The sequence below is a fragment of the Cavia porcellus genome, unplaced genomic scaffold (assembly GCF_034190915.1).
Source record: "Cavia porcellus strain 051 isolate PalLab524CR breed Dunkin Hartley unplaced genomic scaffold, mCavPor4.1 scaffold_17, whole genome shotgun sequence".
In the NCBI taxonomy this organism is placed as follows: domain Eukaryota; kingdom Metazoa; phylum Chordata; class Mammalia; order Rodentia; family Caviidae; genus Cavia; species Cavia porcellus.
In genome coordinates this window covers 8,778,439-8,798,994 of record NW_026947500.1, presented here as the reverse complement: position 1 = coordinate 8,798,994, position 20,556 = coordinate 8,778,439, and the positions used below count along the sequence as shown (strand labels likewise).

Genomic DNA, 20,556 nt, shown 5'->3' with positions numbered 1-20,556 from the left:
TTTCTCATCATCTTCAGAGCATATTTTTATATCCAAAGCAACAAAAAATAGAAAGCAGGAAACCAGTCATAAAGTATGCGATAAAAAAGGAAAGGCGTGAAGGAGATAAAAGGAGTTTTATGCTTCTCGTGTTTGATTCATTTGAATGAAGTAATGCTTCATCCAAGGGGAGAAATAATCTCTGACTCTTCTCTAGGCTGAGATGAGATTTATGGATTGAACCAGCTCAATGGATGTCACTGGTAATATTTTGACTTGAAGTTTGTGGTGATAGTAATTTGGCCTTTCTCGTAAGTAATTCCAGCTGTATTGGAATGCTGCTGTGGAGGTGACTTAGAAAAGGAAAGAAGGACTTTTGTCAGAGTGAATGATAATTAACCCCTCAGTGCTTCGTTCTGTCATTCAGCTTAAACTAAAATTTACTCATAACGACTTAAACTGCATTTATTCTTGTTTGAAGATTTACTTTACCTGTCATGGTAAGAAATTATGCAGTTTTGTTTATTTTAACTCCAGATAACCAGGCATTTTACATTAAAGCTTAAGAAGGATTTTAAGAAGAAAAAAAAAATCTTTGGAGTTGTCTATGTGGTTAATAACTATTTTAGATAGCATACATGATACTGAAGATCTGAAAGCTTGTCACATTTATTCTGCAAGTTTGGGAGATAGAAAATAGATTCCTTCAAACACTTTCTATATTCTCATGTAGAGGTGATATCAGTTAGTATCTGTAAATTAAGAAAAAAAGAGTAAAGGAAATAGATTTCAAATGAAAATACAGACACTCGTTTTAATAAATTGAAGTGTCAGTATTGATGGGAAATGGTGTGCTTTGTAAAAGACAGAGCTAATTAACATTATAAACTTTCAAAAGAAAACAAGTAAATTTTAATGACACTTCTTTTTTAAGTATCTTGATATCGTAAAGCATAGTGTATCCTAAACCTACTTTTTTATCTTTTTCTCTATCTCAAATATGCCTTTCAAATCTTCTTCATATTTTTAAAAACAATTTTTGTGGTGCTGGCAATTGAACGTAAAGCCTTATGTATGCTAAAAATATGATCTACGATTGAGTTACATTCTAGGACTAAAGTCTTTTTCATGTTGGTAAATGATTCCTCTAAATCTGAGCTTAGAAAAGTCATCATCCTTCTCATCTAGAGAACAATACATTGCAGTTTATGTACAAAATTCAAAATATTGTGTTCTCTTGTTCAACTCTTCAAGTAAGAATTGTTTTGTATTTTTAAGTGGTTGGAAAAACAAAAGAATAACTATTTATAACATACAAAACAATATGGCATTAAAATGTCTATATTCATAAATAAAGTTTTATTAAAACATGACTGCTTTAGTTTATGTCTAGGTGTTCTCCAAAGCCTCATGCAATGGTAGGTAAATCCTTTTGGATTCTAGTATGTGTGGTGCTGGGATTAGGGATTAAAGTTGGGAGTGATTAATGGTGCAATGGTAGGACTGAGAGTACTTCACTCTGGCTGTGCGTCGTACCCATGCTAAGGGCGAATCACTTAGATAAGGAACAGAAAGAGAGCTGCTGTTGCCACTGCTTGAGGCTTGCTGGTTTTCTGCTTTCTGCCTGCTGTGAACTGTTTCTCCTCTGATGCCCCTCTGCTATGCTTCCCTGTGTTTGAGCCAGCTAAATATGGACTGAAACCTCTACAGACTGTGAGATAATTAAACATTTCCTCCATTAACTTTGGGTCACAGTATTTTGTCTCAGCAGTGAGAAAAATGTGACTAAGATGGTAACCAACTGTATTAATTTATATATATTTTTGTGGAAGCTTTTATGCTTTCACAACAACAGAATAGTCTTGACCAAAATCTGTGTGGACATATTTTCTAAAATATTTATTTTCTGAACTTCCCCTGGAAAAGACTTGTCTATATCATTCAAACATGTTTTTTACTAGTTCCTGGTTGGAATCACATTACTTCTTTGTTGGCAGACATGAAAATGAGCTATGATCACATTTTTTGCATGCTGATGTACAGGTGGCCAGTGAGCCCACTGTTTAGGTACATTCCTCTGGTAGAAGTTTAAATCTGACTGAACCTAGGCATGCTCAGCAGAGGCTTTATTGAAAAACAATTTTATCAATTTCCCAAACTTATGAATGATACAGCTTTCTCCCTAGTTACTGCTTCAGATCTCAGGTATCCTTGAGTATTTTCCTTTTATTCCCCGGAACAATACAGCACCAACTTACATGTTGTAATTAATAAAATATGTTTGGATTAAAAAAGTTTGGACTCAAATGCAAGCTCCTCTTGTTACTAGATGTGAAAACTAGAGGAAATTATTAAAGTCTCTATGAAACTGTATTTACCCATGTGTAGAAAGTAGCAAACATTACTCTCTTGATCGATTACAGGCTAGTGACAACGGAGTAAGCATAACTCATGTAGGTGTTTAGTATAGAACCTGATACGGAACAAAGGTTCATAAATGTTAGTCATTCTGTCAATATTAGCGTCATTAAATTGTGATTTTAGATAACATCTTGCTTCTTATTTTTCTCTTTGCTGAAAAATAGTTTATATAGATTTTCATAACAAACTACTAATGCCCTTCTCTACTCTTAGCATTTTAACTAATATTATAACTTACTGATGCATTATAGTCTCTGACGCATAATCCTAAATATTATGTAGCTTAACTACTCTAAGTTTCCTACAGAACGTATACCAAATTTTGGAATAACATTTATTGCTCTCCTGTGCAATTTTGTCTGTCACTCACTGCTGAAGCTCACTAAACTGACTAATCCTCCAAGATTTTCAACTCCATCCAATTATTAGATGAAGTATGTGTCATCTGAAGTTCACCACTGATATTCAGTATTAACTGTCACAAACACTGACACTTCAACAAGACATCCTTGGATACCTCTAGAAGTAAATTTCTCATACACTTGGGGAACACATCTAGCATTTTACCTGAATGTCAAATGACATTTTTTGTGCTATATTTGTTTAAGGCTTTTCTTTTTTATACTTGTTTACTTTGGGCCCAAGTCTTCTTCATGTTAGACAGTTACTTCCTTCACAATGTATTTTTTATTATGAAATACTTCACAAATTTGTGAATCATCCTTGCTCGGGGGCCATGCTAATCTTCACTGTATCATTTCAATTTTAGTACATGTGTCGCCAGAGTACCTTTGCACTGTATCTTAAGGTTCTTTGAATGCTCTTAGCAATGTCTACTACTTGAAGTCCCTCTGCAGCAATGAGATAAGAATATTAGATACTTGGTCATGGCACCATTTTTCAACTGCATTGATAAAATGGCCCCCATAGCACTTAGAATTATTTAGTAGGGAAAATATCAGCCAATAAATTGCTGTTATGCGAGGTGAAAAGCTCAGTTTTCTTTTTAAAATTTTCTTTAGTACATGTTTACAGTACATAATGATAAAATTCACCACAGGGAATTGGTACATATACATAACACCTTTTAATTCCTTTTAAAATTGTTTCTTCTGACTTTTTAATTTTTTTTATTTTAAAGAGGGTAGAACAAAACAGAACAAAGCAGATCAGAAGAAAATGTGACACAGATTTATCTCATTTTAATTTTTTTATTTCTTCTTTCTTTCTCTTCCATCCTTCATCTTCCTTTTTCTCTTAAGTTTTTCTTGGTATCATAAAATAATTTTTCTAGGAATTTTATAATTTACAAAGATAGAACTTATAACTTTTAAAAATGTGTGCGTTTGTGAACACAAGACAAGCAAGCTGGTAAGGAAACTACACGACCGCACATACTCCTGCCCTTGCTGATCTTATCATTTGCATTGGAAGAAAAGATTGAAATAATAAAATACAGAAATATAGTAAGACTGGACCAGATCCTATCTGTCACTGGTAGGATTCAGAAATGATCAGGGAGAGGGAGAGAAAGAATGTGAATCTGATAAAAGCCACCAGAGCACAACATCAATGAGGGCATCTGTATGATTTTAGGATTCTTTTCAGCCTGGTTCCTACCACTCCTAGGCCACGCCTTGCAGCTTTTTACTTGACTACACAGTGGTGGTTTTGTTCTGAGACAGCACTGATCCTAATCACTTTGATCCACGTTCTCATGCTAAGTGTAGATCAAAGTTGAGCCCATCCTGTGGAGTTGTTTTAGAAGGACACGTCATGTGTTTTTACTTTCTGCTTTTTCCGTCTCATTTCAGAAGATAATATTTGAGTTTCAAAAGCTCTCATCTTGTGACTGAAAATATTGGAAAAGGAATACAATTTTTGCTAGATAATTCACATTTTAATTACTTTGTTAGATACTACATTAATAACTCATTTGAGTTGATTTGCACACATGAAAACATTTTTAAATTGAGGAAGAAACAGTATGCTTTAAATGAAGAGTCAATGATTTTCATGTTAGTTAATGTATATTACATTTTAGAGCAAACAATAGATTCACATTTTAAAAGTGTCCTCTGTAACAAATTTAGGTCAAGAATATTAAACATTTTTCCCATTTTAGATGTATATGCTTACCTTTTAAAGAATCATTTTGTAATTGAACAGAATCAATTATCCACTGAAGAAATCAGAAAGAATATTTAATTAGTGGCTGGATATTATTGTTTATATTGGCCTGTGTAATAATCAGTTTTTTCAAAGAAGGAAAATGTATACAAGCTTCTGTTTTCTTTTATAAAGCTTAATTCTGTAAGACTTCTTGTATAAAATAGTTTATTCCCATACTTTGATGAAAAAGAGAAACTTTCCCTGTGCAGTTTATGCTTGCATTTTCTATCTAATCAGGCAAACAATTTTAATTAATTCAGACAATCGCCTCCATGGTGTCTGTGCCCTTTGGGACTCTTTCATTACGAATGCAAATGTGCTCCTAAAATAATGAGAATGTCATTACCCTGCTTTATTCATTGAGGTGGTCAGGAAGAGAACAAAAATTCATTTGATGGTGAGGTAATATTTTAATATACAGTAATGGAATTAACTTTGATATTTCTGGGCTTCATTTTCTTGCTCATCTTCAAACAATGTTCCCTGTGCACAATACTGAATATGATGAGAACAGGGATGTCAAGAAAAGATTAACTCAAAATCTTATTTTACATTGCAAATACATAAAATAAGGCTTTAGTTTTATTACGTTTGACAGTGAATATACAGATGTTAGTCTAACAATGCGGCTTACATAATGTTAAAAAGTATAAAATTGTAACAAAGATTTTGATTTTTAAATTTTAAATAGCTTTGTAATTATAAAATAGGGAATATCCTATTACTACTATACTTGGAAAGAAGGGGCTGTACTATAAGTAAATAGTGATTACATTCAGGAGCTTATCACAGTAACTTTTTGAGTGCTCGGGGAAATTATCTGTCACAAGACAGAACTTTATCATGAAAAGTTCAATATAATATTTTCACCTTATTTATTTTATTCATTCTTATTTTCACTAAAAAATTCTGATATACCTGTCACGTGCCAGGGGTGGAGATAACAGAGAAACTAGTCACTACGTTTGCATTAAAACAATAATCTCAATAACAATTGTATGATGGATACAAGTCTCAGTATTTAGGCATAGGAAGAAGAATGTACAAAGGTACAGAGACTGAAAAGAGCATCACCCCTTTGAAGAACTAAGTGACTGATACCTAAATATCAATTAGAAATGATGTCACAGATGTAGATTCAGGCCTGTAAGGCCCTGGAATATGGAACCTAGATTTTGTTCTATAGCAGCAGCAGAACTTACTAATCAAATATGGAAAACTACAACTGGACAATTTTACTGCCAAGTAAGTTTCAGTAGAATAAGAAACTATTTCATCTAAGTCTCTTTTCACACGTGGCTCATTCATCAAAATCATTATCCTTGAGAAAGACAAGACAGGATATACCATCAAAGGATTTCCCTTAGCTAAAGATTGATTAAGACTCAAAGGAGGGAATAAAATTACTTCATATATTTGCTGCAAAACCAACTGTTTTCTAATTTACAGGAAGTTGAAGACAAGCACAAGATATAAGTTTTTCTTAAACTTACTCTTAAAAGAACAATAGAAATATTCAGGCATTCTCTCTTTTAAGATCTTGAACTGTACAGCAAATTAGAGAAAAGTTTGTTTAATTCAAATGCTATTTTAATATTTACATAAATATATAAATTTATAGAGCACTAGTGCATTTTAAGGTAACCAGGAACATTTATAATCTAAAATGAGAGTCTCATTCATTGACATTACCATCTTACAGAGAAGGTCACTTAATCACATCATAATACTCATGACCTTCAGCAAAGAAAAGTTATCAGTATCAGTTCTCTTTTCTCAACATATCTGTCTTAGTTACTTTCTCATTACAAGGGTAAAAATACAAACACCCATAAGTTAAAAGAGGAGAGGGTTATTTTGGTTCATTGTTCACAGATGATTCAGTCTACAGCTGCCAAGACAAAGCAGCATGGCAGAGGGGCATGGAAGACAGGAAGAAGAAATCATGGCAAGCAGCAGGAAGCAGCAGGACTTCCTTCTTTCCCTTTTTATTCCATCCAGTCTAAAAGTCTATTGGTTGGTAACACACACACCCAGGATGAGTCTTTCCTCTTCAGTAAATCCATCATCGACACTCAGAATGGTGCTAAACCAATTGGCAGGTTACCCCAGTATCACACACCACGATTCAGTCATTACCCAAAGCGTCACCTATTAGCACTGAGGGTTTCAGGGGGCATCTACATATAAGCTAGAAAAGGTCTAATTTAATAATTGAAATTATCCAATGTTCCAAGGCAAACATATCATCTAGTCCCAAATGTTGACCTCTATCCATTATTCTTTATGTTCGACCTCATCACCACACTCCTGAATTTCTACACTTGGTGTACATGGTTCTCTAAAGAAGAAAAAACTATTCTTTATGCTATAGTTTCATGTGATAGCTAGACTACTTTAAAAATCTCTTTGATCCAGAACTCTGGCTCAATATCCTCTATATCAGATCTAAAAGTCTGTGTTTATGACCCTTGACAATCTGTTTGGAGTTACTGCCTTTCCAAGGCTCATCAACTGACATTCTCTTTCAACCTCAATGTTTCTTACAGCTTTCACATTTTCTTTAGCACTGTTAGCTCTGAATACCCTTCACTGTATGCCCCTTCAACTTCTACACTTACAAGTGGTTTTCAGTTCACAGTTTATCTATTTCCTCCAGGAACTCTTTTTAGACTCACTCAAACAATACCTACTGCATTAAATTTTTTCTCACACCCAAACAGAGCTCACCTGGAGAACCCACAGTGACTAGATGTTTCTGTAAAATTTTCCTCAATATATTACATTGAAGTTTATATGTATCTCTGTCTTCTAAACAGTATGTTGACTTCAAAAGTACAAATGTCAGCCACTGCACTGTCTCCAGTTCCTGGTGTAGTACTGCATAAATATGGATAAAGTACACAGCATATTTAAATTAAATCTTCCCTCTATTCTCTTTTTCAAATCTATGAAATGCTATTATTGTATTTGTAGAAACTGAAGCTTAGAGATTTGTTGCAGTGCTGGTAATTGGCTGGGCTGGAATTGAAATGAGGCCAGGGCTTATTAAATAATACAAAGTTCTCAAAGCTTAGCATAGTTTTCAATGTAAACCAACAAATTCATCAAGATATTTAATGTGCGTATGCTCATGTATTTCAAGCAAAAACTTTTTTTTCTTTTTTTGTTTTTGAGTGAATTAAACTGTTTTCATGATCTGATACCACACTCATAGCTTGAATGAGGAGCAAAGATTAAATTTAGGTAATATCCATAAAGAATATTCTTAATAAATTGATGAACTGGAGGCCTATTTTAATGTCAGATTTTAGATTAATTAAGACCCTTCCTGAAGTTACTACCACTCCTTATTCAAACTTACGATTTCTTCGGATTGTATTAGTTATTTCTTACTTTCTTATAAAACATATTAAAGCGCTGAGAATAAGAAGACTATATATATATATATATATATATATATAGTCCTCGACTTATGGATGAGTTCTGTTTCAAAAGAATGTTCATGAGCAAGATTCATTTGTAAGTCCAATGAAGTGAGTTTTACCTTTGACACAAACATACAATGTTAAACATCACCCTCCCCAATACAGTTAGTCCTTGACTCTACCGTACTCTTATACACTATCACACAGTATCTTAACACACAGCAGCATAACTAGGACAATGTCAGGTAGACATGGAAACTACTTCTGTGATTTGTCGGGATCTACAAATATTTGTAATGTAAGATCTCTGTGTCTGTGAAAGTTCACAACTTGAATGCTTCTAAATCAGGGATGTTTTTCCAATTGCATTTGTATGAAATAATTATAACAAAATGAAAATACTCTAATAATTGGTATTATTACTGCCTCTTGGATATCAAGAGTTATTAAACTAAATATTTCTCATTTGAGAAAGGCAAAGAGCATAGTGAAGGATGGATAGAAAGAGACCAGTGGACAGATGTCTCTGCAAGTGAGAAGGAGTCCAAAAGAGGACTGCTGAGAGGAGAGGAAGAGGGGAAGGGGAAATAAGTAGAAGAAAGATACACCATGAACAGAAACCTAACAGTGTAAATGAATGTGAGTATTATATTTTTAGCATGAGATAAGTTTAATACTAACAACAAAAATGAAGAGGGTTAAGAAGATTTAGACACAGAGGGAGGAAAGTGGGAGGGTAAGGGAATAGGATTAAAGAAATTAATCAAGCTGTATTATGTTCATGTACCCACTCCCCAAGATAATTGTAAACTTTACTACAAACATGTACCAATAATTTTTTAAATTTAGAAAATCCACACAGGAGAAAGTAAAAGTAGTAATCTTTCTTTGAAATAGTTACCCAGTCATGTCCATTAAGTTTGACTTTGAATATGGAACAATAATTTCTCATCTGTTTCTTCAAATTGACAGGTTCCAGATTCTGTAAAAACAAAATTTTAGCAGAATAAACAAAAAGTCAGAACTGGTAGTGTGTTTCTGTTGCTTATTATTGCCTTGTGCAGAGGATAAATGGAACAGAGAAAGTCTTTTAAATGATCTCTGTCTTTTGATAAATCATTAAGTCTGGTTCATTACTACTACAAACAACATCAATTAAATACACCAAACCAAAAGGAACATTCTCCAGTTCTGGCAATATCAAAAAGCATTCTAGCAATGGTTGTGGATTCAAGCAGTGCTTTCAAAGACATCAACCTATAAATAGTTAACAATAGCCCATGGAGTGTCAATCCTTATACCTGTCAAAGATTTAAACTTATTCTTAAAACTTTTTCCAAGCCACTTGAATTTTCAAACTAGAAAGGAGCAACTACAGCAAAGTGTAAAATAAGTCTATAAACAACAAACAACTACTGTACAACGTAACATTTTTCACAGCAGAAAAAGAAGTCAAATTTTTATGTAAAACATAATGAGAATATCAAAACAATGAAAATAAAATTACCATCATGATCCAGAAATTCTATTTGTGTGCATATATCCAAAGGTGTTATGGTATATATTTACAAATTCCTTTAAAGCCTCCTGTACTCACAAGTGGAGCTCCTTGAAGGTGATTGGATCATGCGAGTGTGATACTCAACAGTAGGCTCAGCCACTTGTGAGTTTATAGCTAAATGTGACATTGGGAGTTAAACCTGCTTAAAGCATGTGGGTTACCAGCAGCATGGCCTGAAAAGGGCCTAGCTTCCTCCCACTTCCCTGGAGTGCTCTCAGGCTCCTGCCATGTCATGAGCTGTTTTTTCCTCTCCAACGCCTCACTACCTGCTTTGGTACCAGTTGACTCTGGACTGAAACCTCTACAAATTTGTAAGCCAAAATAAACCTTTCCCCTTCTGAATTGTGCTTGTCAGGTAATGTGTCTCGGCAAAGAGAAAAATAACTAACATAAAATGATAGGATAATTTTTATAGTCATATTCATAGGAATATAATATTCACAATAGTTAAAACATTAAATAAAGCAACTCAAGCATCCTTGAATCAGTAAATTAATAAGCAAAATGTGGGGCTGGGGATTTAGCTCAGCGGCATAAGCACCTGCCTTGTAAGTAGGCGCTCGTGAGTTTGATCCCTGGTACTGACAAAAAGGAAAAAGACAAAAAAATTAATAAGCAAAATGTAATACATACATGTAATAGAATGCTATTTTTTCCTTGAAAAGGAAGGAAATTTGGACATGTGCTATGATGTGCATGAAAACTTAAGAACATGCTAAGAGAAATAAACTAGTCACAAAAGGAACTTAAGTTTAGTCAAAATCACAGCAATAGAAAGTGTAATGCTATTTTCCGGAAGTGGAATGGGTGGCTGGGCAGCGGGGAGAAATGGGAGTTTCCTTCCCATTTATTAATAGTTTCAGTTTATGTTAATAGTTTCAGTTTTACAAGATGAAAAGAGCCACATGGAGAGTGGCAGTGGCTGCATGACATTATAAATGTATTGAGTAACTCTAAACTGTAGACAATAATGGTTAAAGTGATAAATTTTATGCTATATGTATTTTATCAGAATTTTAAAAAGTAATGAAGTCTCCATTGGGTGCTTTAAGATCATTAGATCTTTTGAGAATTACTCTGAGTATCTTTTTCTTATCTTCTATTTGGTATGATTAATATTAGTGTTAAATTTTATTACCATAATATAGTATCAAAATTTGAAAGCAAATACTTCTCAATAATGATAAATTACTACCATATATATTTTAGTCTTTTTTTTTTTTTGTACTGGGGATCAAACTCACAACCTTGTGCTTGCCATGCAAGTGCTTATGCCACTGAGCTGAATACCCAACACTTTACCATATGTATTTTAAACATTTCTTCAGAAGCACGTTTTATTGTGCTTAGAATTTACAAAGCAAAATATCAAGGTAAACTTGTTCTAATGCAATATACTGATAAAATGTGTTAGTGATAAAAGAAACAATGCAGACATAAGAGAACAACCTTCCTTGAGGATAAAAAAACCCCTCTAGCTTAAATGAACCATTAAACAGTTATCAAAAACAGCAATGGATTCAATAATTATGGATATATTACTCAAGGTTACTACATGTTTTATGATATCTAACTTTTTAAATTATATCTGTTAAAATCAAGTTACTAAGAGACATAGGTTGACAAAATGTGCATCTGAAAAATTCTTTTCATCAACCTTTAAAAGAATATGAGTGAAAAACATGTATTTACATTTTTATACTTAAAAAGAGCCCTTTAATGATTTTTAAAATGGTTTCAACCCAAGATAAAACACACGCTGACAGAAAAAGTTAACTCAAACAAAGAACCACTTCAATTTCACTTGCTGCTGCTCATCTTCTCTGTGATTTAAAAGCCTATTGATCTGGCCTTCATCTGCATCAGATTCCACTTGCTTCAGGAATCTGACTTTGTTACTGAGTTTGCCCACTTAGCAAATGTCTGAAATACACTCTCCTAATGCAATTCCTTTGATGGCCCGTTTTTGTCTCATCTGCTTGGGCTGCAGTATATTAAGATTCTACCGAAATAAAATGAGGGAAAATGCAAATGTATATGGTGTCCAATATAGATAGCACTATGAGAATATTGGATTGACCTTCTTTGGGATCAATATTACTTTTTTTTGAGAGTCTGAAATACCTGACTCAATTGGTAGAATTGACAACTCAGTAATTGGAGAAAACCTGGCCAAAACAGCAGGCAATTATTTTGTTATTTTTAGTTGCATTAAATATAATTTTTAAAATTATTTATTTTGTTTTTGAGCATATTTTGAATGGATTAAGTGTTAAACAAATTATAACAGTTAAGATAGTGGAAACTTTGGGTTCCTTGCTGAACTATGGTACACTATGTGCCTAGTACTTGTACTGTACTTAGGGCAGATGCTTCTCATATCACTTGCTACTTGTGAGGAAAGAGGAAAACATCACTAAAAGAAAATATTGGGAGAAGGAAACTAATGCACAGCATTTAAGCATCATAACTGGTAGTTGTAGGAGTTCCGTTCTGTGTTTAGATAGAGCTTCCAAACACTTAGACCCACACCACCTCCATCATCTGTGACCTTCCTTGCAATGATCAGACAGCACTCTTCCTCCTTCAGTGTGAGAAGAGGATGGCACTGGACTCTCTCATGTAAGAGAGAGCCATAGCATTAACCTCTGTTGGCATAGCTTGCCTTTCATTTGCCCTAACAAAGCTGCAAACTCTTTGTGCTTAATTTAACAACTTGAAATTCATGAGCGTCACAACATCTTCACATCAGGGCAAATAAGCCCCCTGCTGTTGAAATCACTTGCATAATTTATACCTTTCAAAACTGGAATTGCATCTTTGCCTCCTTTGCAATTACACTGTAGTCAAATCCTTTATCTCATTGAAAAGTCTTTCCTTTTTCTTGATTTTTAGGCATTTTTAATCTTCCAATAGTTATATGAATGCCTTGAGACGCCTCAGCCATCTACTCCTATCTATCCATATAATAGTCTAGAAGTATAAGCACATGTAGATGACGCTCAAAGTTGAAATTATATTGTTTCAAATTTTACATATATACCAATTTGTGTTTACACTTGGCTAATATTCTAAAATGAATATTATCAATACTAGTAGAGTGCCTATATTTGATGCCTGAGTTTTGTTATTGTGAATATCTTTGCCATGCTTATGTACTTATATGTGTTTCTACCCTAATAATTATCTTATTTTTGAAATTACCTATTTGTGAATACTTTTCTAATAGGACCATAGGTCTTTGAAGGGATAGGTACATTTTAATTATCCCTGTATTGCTATCTTGCACATTTTATGTGAAATAAATTGTTTACCCAAAGAATAGCTTGTAGATTATTTTTAACCAAGACTTTTTATATATATCAAAAGAGATATATTTTTGTCTTTCTTCTTAGTAGTGCTAACGGTCAAACTCAGACAGTTGTGCATTCTAGATAAACACTACTACTCAAGCCTTCAGATAGATATTTTTCCCATTTATTATGTACAGAAAACAGTAGTGCAGGTGTTATTTGAGAACCTAATTATATTCACTTTAGTCTCTTTCACCTGCATGTGACACCAGGGAAACATGGCATCTGACATCTCAGCACTGACACTGAGTGACAGTTTAGTCAAGATTCACTTTGTTCTGTTTGTGTTGTTACTTCTTTCGCCAAGACCATTTGCCATTTTTGAGGCACAACTGAGTGAATGTAAATCATTTTTTACTTCAGAGCATTTAACATATTTTCAGGGAGCTGTATTTCCTCCTCCTTCATCTCAACTTTAAGTTAAATGTCTAGATGTTTTTCTCCTATTATAAAGTGATTTCTGGACTTCTCGTATAGCTGTCAGTATTTTTCTTCAGTTGTTAATCTTAATGTAATATTCTTGTCTTTGATTAACATACTAAACAGAGGAAAGAAGAAAAACAGAAAAAGTAGAAAAGAGTGTCAAAATTTCCTGTGATCCCTACAATGTATTCTCTATCTTTTTTTCTATTTAAACAAGTGTGTCAGGACTAGGGGGAGTTGTTTAGTGATGTAGTGTTTGCCTGGCATGTGTGAGTTCCCAGGTTCAATCCACAGGGAGGCTAAAAAAAATGTGCATTAAAATGTGAAATCCTCTCTTCTTGAATCTCATCTAACAAGTAGCCATGATTGACAGTTTTGAGTGGTGTTTTTCATGATGCCATCTTTGGTTATTTACACACACTCAAGTACATATGTGAATACACACAAACGCACTCAGGGCTGTATTTTGAACTTACATTCTATTTCAAAGAAAATAAGGATCTTGTTTCAATGTAGCTATTCCAATTTCCCCCAAGAAAAACATCAAGTGTCTTTGTTAACTTTTGACTACACTTTAATTTATCATTGAATCTCTTGAAGTTTTATCCTTAGGGCTGAATACAAATTCAGATAATTAATTGTTAAAATTATTTAATAGATTCCAGGGCTGGAATGCGGTACTTAGAATCATTTTAATTTTCAAAACATTATATCAGCAGCTAGTGTTTCAATTATTGCATGAAAAGAAAAAATATTTGGAAAGATGAAATAAATTGCTTAAATTTACTTATAAATTGTTACAAAACCTATGTATTAACTTGCTTATTTATTCTTCGACTTAACTCACGTTATGTTTCTAACCACTTTCAGGTTATATAAATACAATCACGTAGCTTAAATGTAAAAATGATTTTCAAAAAAGGACAAGAAAGAATGCACAAAACTAAGAATATGAAGTGAAGACCAGAATAAAAAATCAAAAAATTAAAAACCATTCATTCATTACAGATGACATCAGATGTGGTATGGATATTTTTAGCTATCAATGACACAATGACCAATTATTAAGTGCCTAGAGTTAGTGAGATTTTTAAGAACACAAATTTTAAAAGTTCATTATGGACTTGATATTATGAATGAAGATTTTCTGATAAATGTCTTAAAAAGGAATATATGCAGAGGAATACATTGAAATGGCTATATTCACATAATATATAATTATAAATTTGAAAAATTATTTATAGTGTCTCTTGATAAGGGTAACGCCCTGACACCAAAGTCTAAATTGTCAGTGTTTTTCTAAGAAACCAAAAATTGTGCATTCTCCGGTTCACAGTTAAATTTGACTGTTTATTGTATGGATGATAAAGTTGAGAATAAAAGTGGAGGAATAAAAGTTTCCAAGTCTTTTCAGTAACCACCCACATGGATAAAGTCACAGGGTACAGGGTGATTAAAAGTCATTAAGTAGTTTTCTACTCTCTTTGTAATTTAAGAATAAACCAAAGATTTAGGAGTGGAATTATTATAAACCTTGTCTCATTTCAACTGTCTTATTCTTGCTAAGCTGTCTGATAGTATGGACTTCTTAAGAAAGAGGATGGAGGGATAACTATTTTAATTGACCTGGCAATTATGCCACTGTTAATATTGACCAAGTTTACTATGGATGGTTAAATATATTTCAATTCTACTTCTACCCTGTTTAGTTTCTGCTTATTCTTTCAAAACTTACCTTCCAAGAAGGAAGAAAAAACAGTAATATTTCCAATTAACAAATTTCTCAGAAACCAAGAAAATAGTAATAATAAAGTGTCATAAAATAACATATAAGACAGACATTCCTGGGAACACACACTGATGTAAAGAAGGGGTATATGGAGTGCTAAACAAACTGCTATAGTTTTCGGTTGCGCTAATGCATTTTTAACAGAAATGTTTGCATTAAGTTTGCTGCAAGGGTGGAAGTGTGATAGATTTCCTGTACTAAGAATCTCTGGGGGCAGCCATGTGACTCAGTGGGAGAATGCTCTCCTAGCATGCCCAAGGGTCTGAGTTCCATTTCCAGCACCGGGGAACAGAAAAGAAGCTCTGTTTGCAATAGCAGCAGCAATAATCTTGTAGATCTTCTATAAATCATTCTTTTCCTGTGTGTAAAATTAGATGCTTGCTATTAATGGGAAACTCAAATCTGCCAACAGCTGCTGTTGTTGGAAGTAAGTGATCAAAGTGGTTCACACTACAATTCTTTTCCCCCTTTTCTAGAAAGCAGTGCAGCAAGCCGTCTCTCCCAGCTGTTCACACGGAGAGTGAAAAGGTAAGTGACCTGAAATGATATAAGAAGCAGGCTTGTCCTGGAACATGCTCAGTGGTAGTTGTAGGGATCAGGGGTCACTGGAGACATAGACTTGCCTCCATCAGTAGGCACTTACAAGGATAGTATGATCAGTAGACAGGGTGATAATAGAACATGTAGCTATTAAGACTGAAATAGAAAATTTATAATTTAGAGAAGAATGTACTCCCAGTGTCACATGTATTTGGAAGACATGTAGGTAGTTGAATGTGATGCTAGGAAGTAGGGTCTGGTTGGAGTTGGGTCACTGGAGGCATGACCCCGAAATATCTTCTTGTTTACAACTTCTCCCTTCTCTCTCTGCTTCCTTGGTGCCCTGGGTTGATCCATGTTCCTCCCTACTTCCCTGCAATGCCATTTCTGTGCTAAAGCCAGCCACAGAGTGAATTTTGTCAAACGTATGCCAAAATAAATCTCTCTTCCGTTAAAGTTCTGGGGGCTGAGTATTTCACCCTAGCACTGAGACAATGACTACACCAGCATCAAAGCCACACAACAGAAATTACTTTAAAGTGCTAGCCATTTGGATCAGGAATTCTACCAATGAAAGCAGGAAACTCAACCATCGACTTCCAAACAACTAAATTTGAAAAATTAATTAGACTGCTCCATAAAATGGAAAATTGAAAACACTATTTTTAAAGTAAATTTTTTATTTATATGTATAGGGATATTCAACTTTACCAGGTATAAAAATTTTGAATAAGAAAAAGTATTTGGCCTGTATTCCTGGCATGGGAGGTTGATATAAGACCTACATAGTTTGGAACCCCACCTGAACTACTTAGCATTTTAAAGAGAATCTGTCTCAAAAAATTTTTTAAAAAATATATATAAAAAGGGGGATATAACTCAGTGTGACGCTCCTGTCTCCATTCCTAGTACCAACAGCAAGAAAGAAAGGAAAGAAAGAAAGTACAAAGGAAAGGAAAGAGTTTAAGAAAGGAAAAAAAGAAAGAGAAACCTGAAAAATTTTAAATTAAACTCAATCATCTTGTAGTTTTTGCTACATTAAACATTAAAATGTTTTTAATAGACAATGAATTTCTAATTGTTCTAATTGATGAAAATAGAAGAAAACAAATTGTTGTATAGAAAGTTTGACAGAAGATTTGGGTCCTAATCCTATTTAAAAGAAGTTCCTAATCCTTATTCTAATAATAGGTTTTATGGCTATGGGCAAGTCATTTCACTTTCTGCATTTAAGCTTACAATGTGAGTTAGTATAACGCTGCTTGCCAGGGCTTTTGAGGGCAGGTGTTTATCATTCTGTTGGATAAAGAACCACATTTTCTTTAAAAATATTTTTATTTTTACTCACATTCTCAATTGTACATCCCAAATATAGGCCAATAGTTTTCCTTAAGTTGCTCAGTCAATTGGATTTCCTATTTCCAGTAACATTTAATATTAAAGAACATGACCTGCTAGAATTTAGAAAGTGAAGAAAATTGGGATTACATTAATCCTCACGCAGTGACCAATGAAGCTGAAGAATTTGCACCTATTCTGGCTTTGTCCTTATAATACATTTCAGTATTTCATATTTAAATATTTCCATTTTTAAAGAACCAGTTGAAGTATATTACCTATATAAATAATAAAAATAATAAACTATGAATAATTAATAATTTTATTGAATATTTTGTTCTGTGTGCATCAGTGCCAGGATGATACTCATTTTACCCTTTATTTTCCAGCTCTTGAAAGATAGACATTTTATAACTCTCAACCTATCCTATGATGTCTTGCTATTTACAATATAGGGAAGATATAACTTTCTTCCAACCAAAAACTGTTTTTTTTTTCTCTTAAGAGAGTAATACTGATGACTAACCATACAATGAATGTGCTATTTCTAAACAGTCTGAATAAAGTTTACAGCACATCACTCATAAAATTAAAGTGTTCATGAAAATATTTTACAAATTGAGGAATTCGTCCACTTACTGAATTTTTATCTTAGCTCCTCTGATCTCAGTATATTGAGATCACTGAAATATCTTTATGTAGAAAGGGGTATGCATAAAACACTATATGCAGACATATTAGAAAAACTGGTATTTAGGACTCTGTCTTCAAAGGAAAAATAAGCATGTTTTAGCAAGCAATGTGTATTTTGTACACTTTTAAAGTAGATAATTGGTAGAAACATAACTAGACAAAATGTGTATGCATGTATAAAAATATCACGTTGAACCTCATTAATGTGCAATTAAAATATTTTAAAATGATAAGTGAAATGGAAAAGGTATTGGGTTGTTACTATAAAATATTAGAGCTGTTTTCTATCAGCAAACCATATTTATATAACAAAATCAGCTGTTATATTAGTTTGAGAAATAATTTAGCACATATTCATGCACAATACATGATGTATATCTCTTCTTCCAGGAGTTTCTGGGACCAAGGAATACACAGTAAAGGATGAGCAAGCATGAATGTTATGCAGTGCTGCAAGCATTGATTGGAACTTAAAAGGAAGATGAATATATTTCTAACCACCGTCAGTGGAGTCGGGAAAGAAAAATAAGATTTTCATAGGCAGAGAGGTTGGCTGTTGTCTTCTACTTTGAATCAATATGGAGTAAAGTTGTGGAGATACAGTTCTATTATTCATATATGAGAAAACAAGTTAAATTTGAGTGGTCATTGATTCTCCTGAGAAGATCCCCACAGTGGGGGATAGTCACCAGAGAAGTAATTAAGATGAGATCGTGCGAAGTTTTGGTATCATCATTGGAAATTTATTCTTTAAAAAAAAGATAAAGATTTTTAAAGGGAAATGTCCTGATCCAATCTGTATTTCTGGTAAACAACACATTGGCTCTTTGTATAAACTTTTAAGAAGATTGAAAGATAAATTTCAAAAAGACAAATAAATATTTGAAAATTAAGTTAATTTTATGTTAAATGTCTCACATATTTGTTTTTATAATACAGGAATATTTCTCAATTTACAGACTCCAGTCTTGGTCTAGCATTGGACTTGCCAGGCAGAGGAATATTTTTGCTTTTCCTTGGGCAGAGAGTAAAAAAAAAAAAAAAAAAAAAAGGATCACTAAACATGTGTGAATTTTTCCCACAGGTGTTTGTAAAATCTAGGTCATACAAAGTGCAGGGAGCTTCAAGACAGTAGACTTGGAGTTTCCCATTTTCTCCCACTATTTAGAAAAACTCATTCCTATTTCAAAAATAGTACTTACCTCAATTGACATAGTTAATTAACAAAAGGAGGCAAACACATATTTATCAAAGGAAGTAAAGGAGGATGCTAAAACATGGAGCAAATCTCAGTACCTCTGGAAGAACAGCTAACGCTCTCATACATAGTGTTTATTGAAATTTCCTAAAAGAAGAAGAATTTGGTTGCCCCATTTTTTGGCGTGTGTACCCACTTCTTTGGGTAAACACGAAGCACCATTGGGAGCTTGCTTAGTAACCATATGTCTAATTTTCTAAGAAGCTCCAAACCTGTTTTCTCAAAGTCTCCATATACTTTATATCCATATTAATGATATATGAAAATTTTAGCTGCTCTTCATTTTGTCTCCACTTGTTAATATCATCCTGCCAAGTTTTAGCCATTCTCATAGGGGGGTGGAGGCTACATTTAGTATCCCAATGTGATCTTTACACTTCTCTGAAGTAATAATATTGATCATCTTGTTATGTGATATATGCCATTGTAATACCTTTTATGAAATGTCTGTATATAACTACTATATTGGTTTTTTTGCTATTTTCTTATTAAGCGGTTATGTAAGAGTTAATATTCTAGACTACTTTTATATCAGTTCAGATATGTTCAAAAATATTTTTGCCTATTCCGATCTGTTGCTTATTTTCTAGTCATTTTAACAGGGTTTTATATTTTTTATTTTAAAGAGAATAAAACAAAAGAGATTAAAACAAAGCAAATAAGAACAGAACAATGCAAGCAACACAGCACTTCCCAGCAAGACAACCAGATATTAACTGTAGCTACCACAATGTCTCTTTTCTTTGAAATAGTTCAGCCTACATTCACACACAATAATATCAAATACAATGAAATAGTATAAAACCACTCAAAAGAATGAAAGTATTACAGGACATTCAAAACCAAATAACAGAAAATGAATAATACCTACTATAATATCTCATTTTCTTTAAAAAGTTTGTTTATACTATCACACATATTAAAATCCAATAAGACACAACAAGATAGTACCAATGGAAACAGAACAAAAAAAAAACATTATAGGACTTCAAAGCAAGATGGTATTAAATCAGCAATGACTGCCATACTATCTTGTTTTCTTAAAAGTAGCTGTTCATACAATCACACATAATAAAATCAAACAAAACAGAAAAAAACCATTCCAACAAATGAATAAAACGTTGTAAGGCTTCAAAGCAATATAATGGGAAATCATGATTACAAGAAAATCTTAGGTACTCATCATTTCTTAAACTAGGGAAACTATATGGTATTTATACATGTGAGTTTGATTTATTTCACTTGTGAGTACAGTCACAACTTGCATCCATTTACTTAGAAATTTACTTATAAATATCTCAATGTGATCATTCTTTATAGCTAGTAGTACTCCATTGTATAAAAATACCACAACTTTTTTTTATCCATTCCTCAGTTGATGGACACTTAAAGTTATTTCTAAGATCTGGCTAAGATAGCTGGGCCATCTACGTTCAGCACCACGCTGATTCAATTCAGCTTGTGTTTAGTTGACCATCAGTTTTCATTCCATAGCAAGCTATATCCCCATCCTTTTATTTAGTTCTTTATTTTGGGGCAGGGTCTCTCTAAATGGGTGAGTTACAGGTTGGGGTCAACTTCACGCTCCTTTTACCTCAATC

The 20,556-nt window shown here is 33.3% G+C and overlaps 1 long non-coding RNA gene and 1 other non-coding gene across 2 annotated transcripts; one reads left to right on the top strand and one right to left on the bottom strand.

The window, feature by feature from the left end:
• Nucleotides 1-111: 111 nt before the first annotated feature.
• LOC134471171 (uncharacterized) lies at nt 112-20,214 on the top strand. Its single transcript, XR_010040480.1, has 3 exons — nt 112-242; nt 15,603-15,654; nt 18,088-20,214. It is a non-coding gene; the product is annotated as an uncharacterized LOC134471171 (long non-coding RNA).
• LOC111756117 (U6 spliceosomal RNA) lies at nt 3,087-3,189 on the bottom strand. The gene has a single exon (XR_002790608.1). It is a non-coding gene; the product is annotated as a U6 spliceosomal RNA (small nuclear RNA).
• Nucleotides 20,215-20,556: the final 342 nt, after the last annotated feature.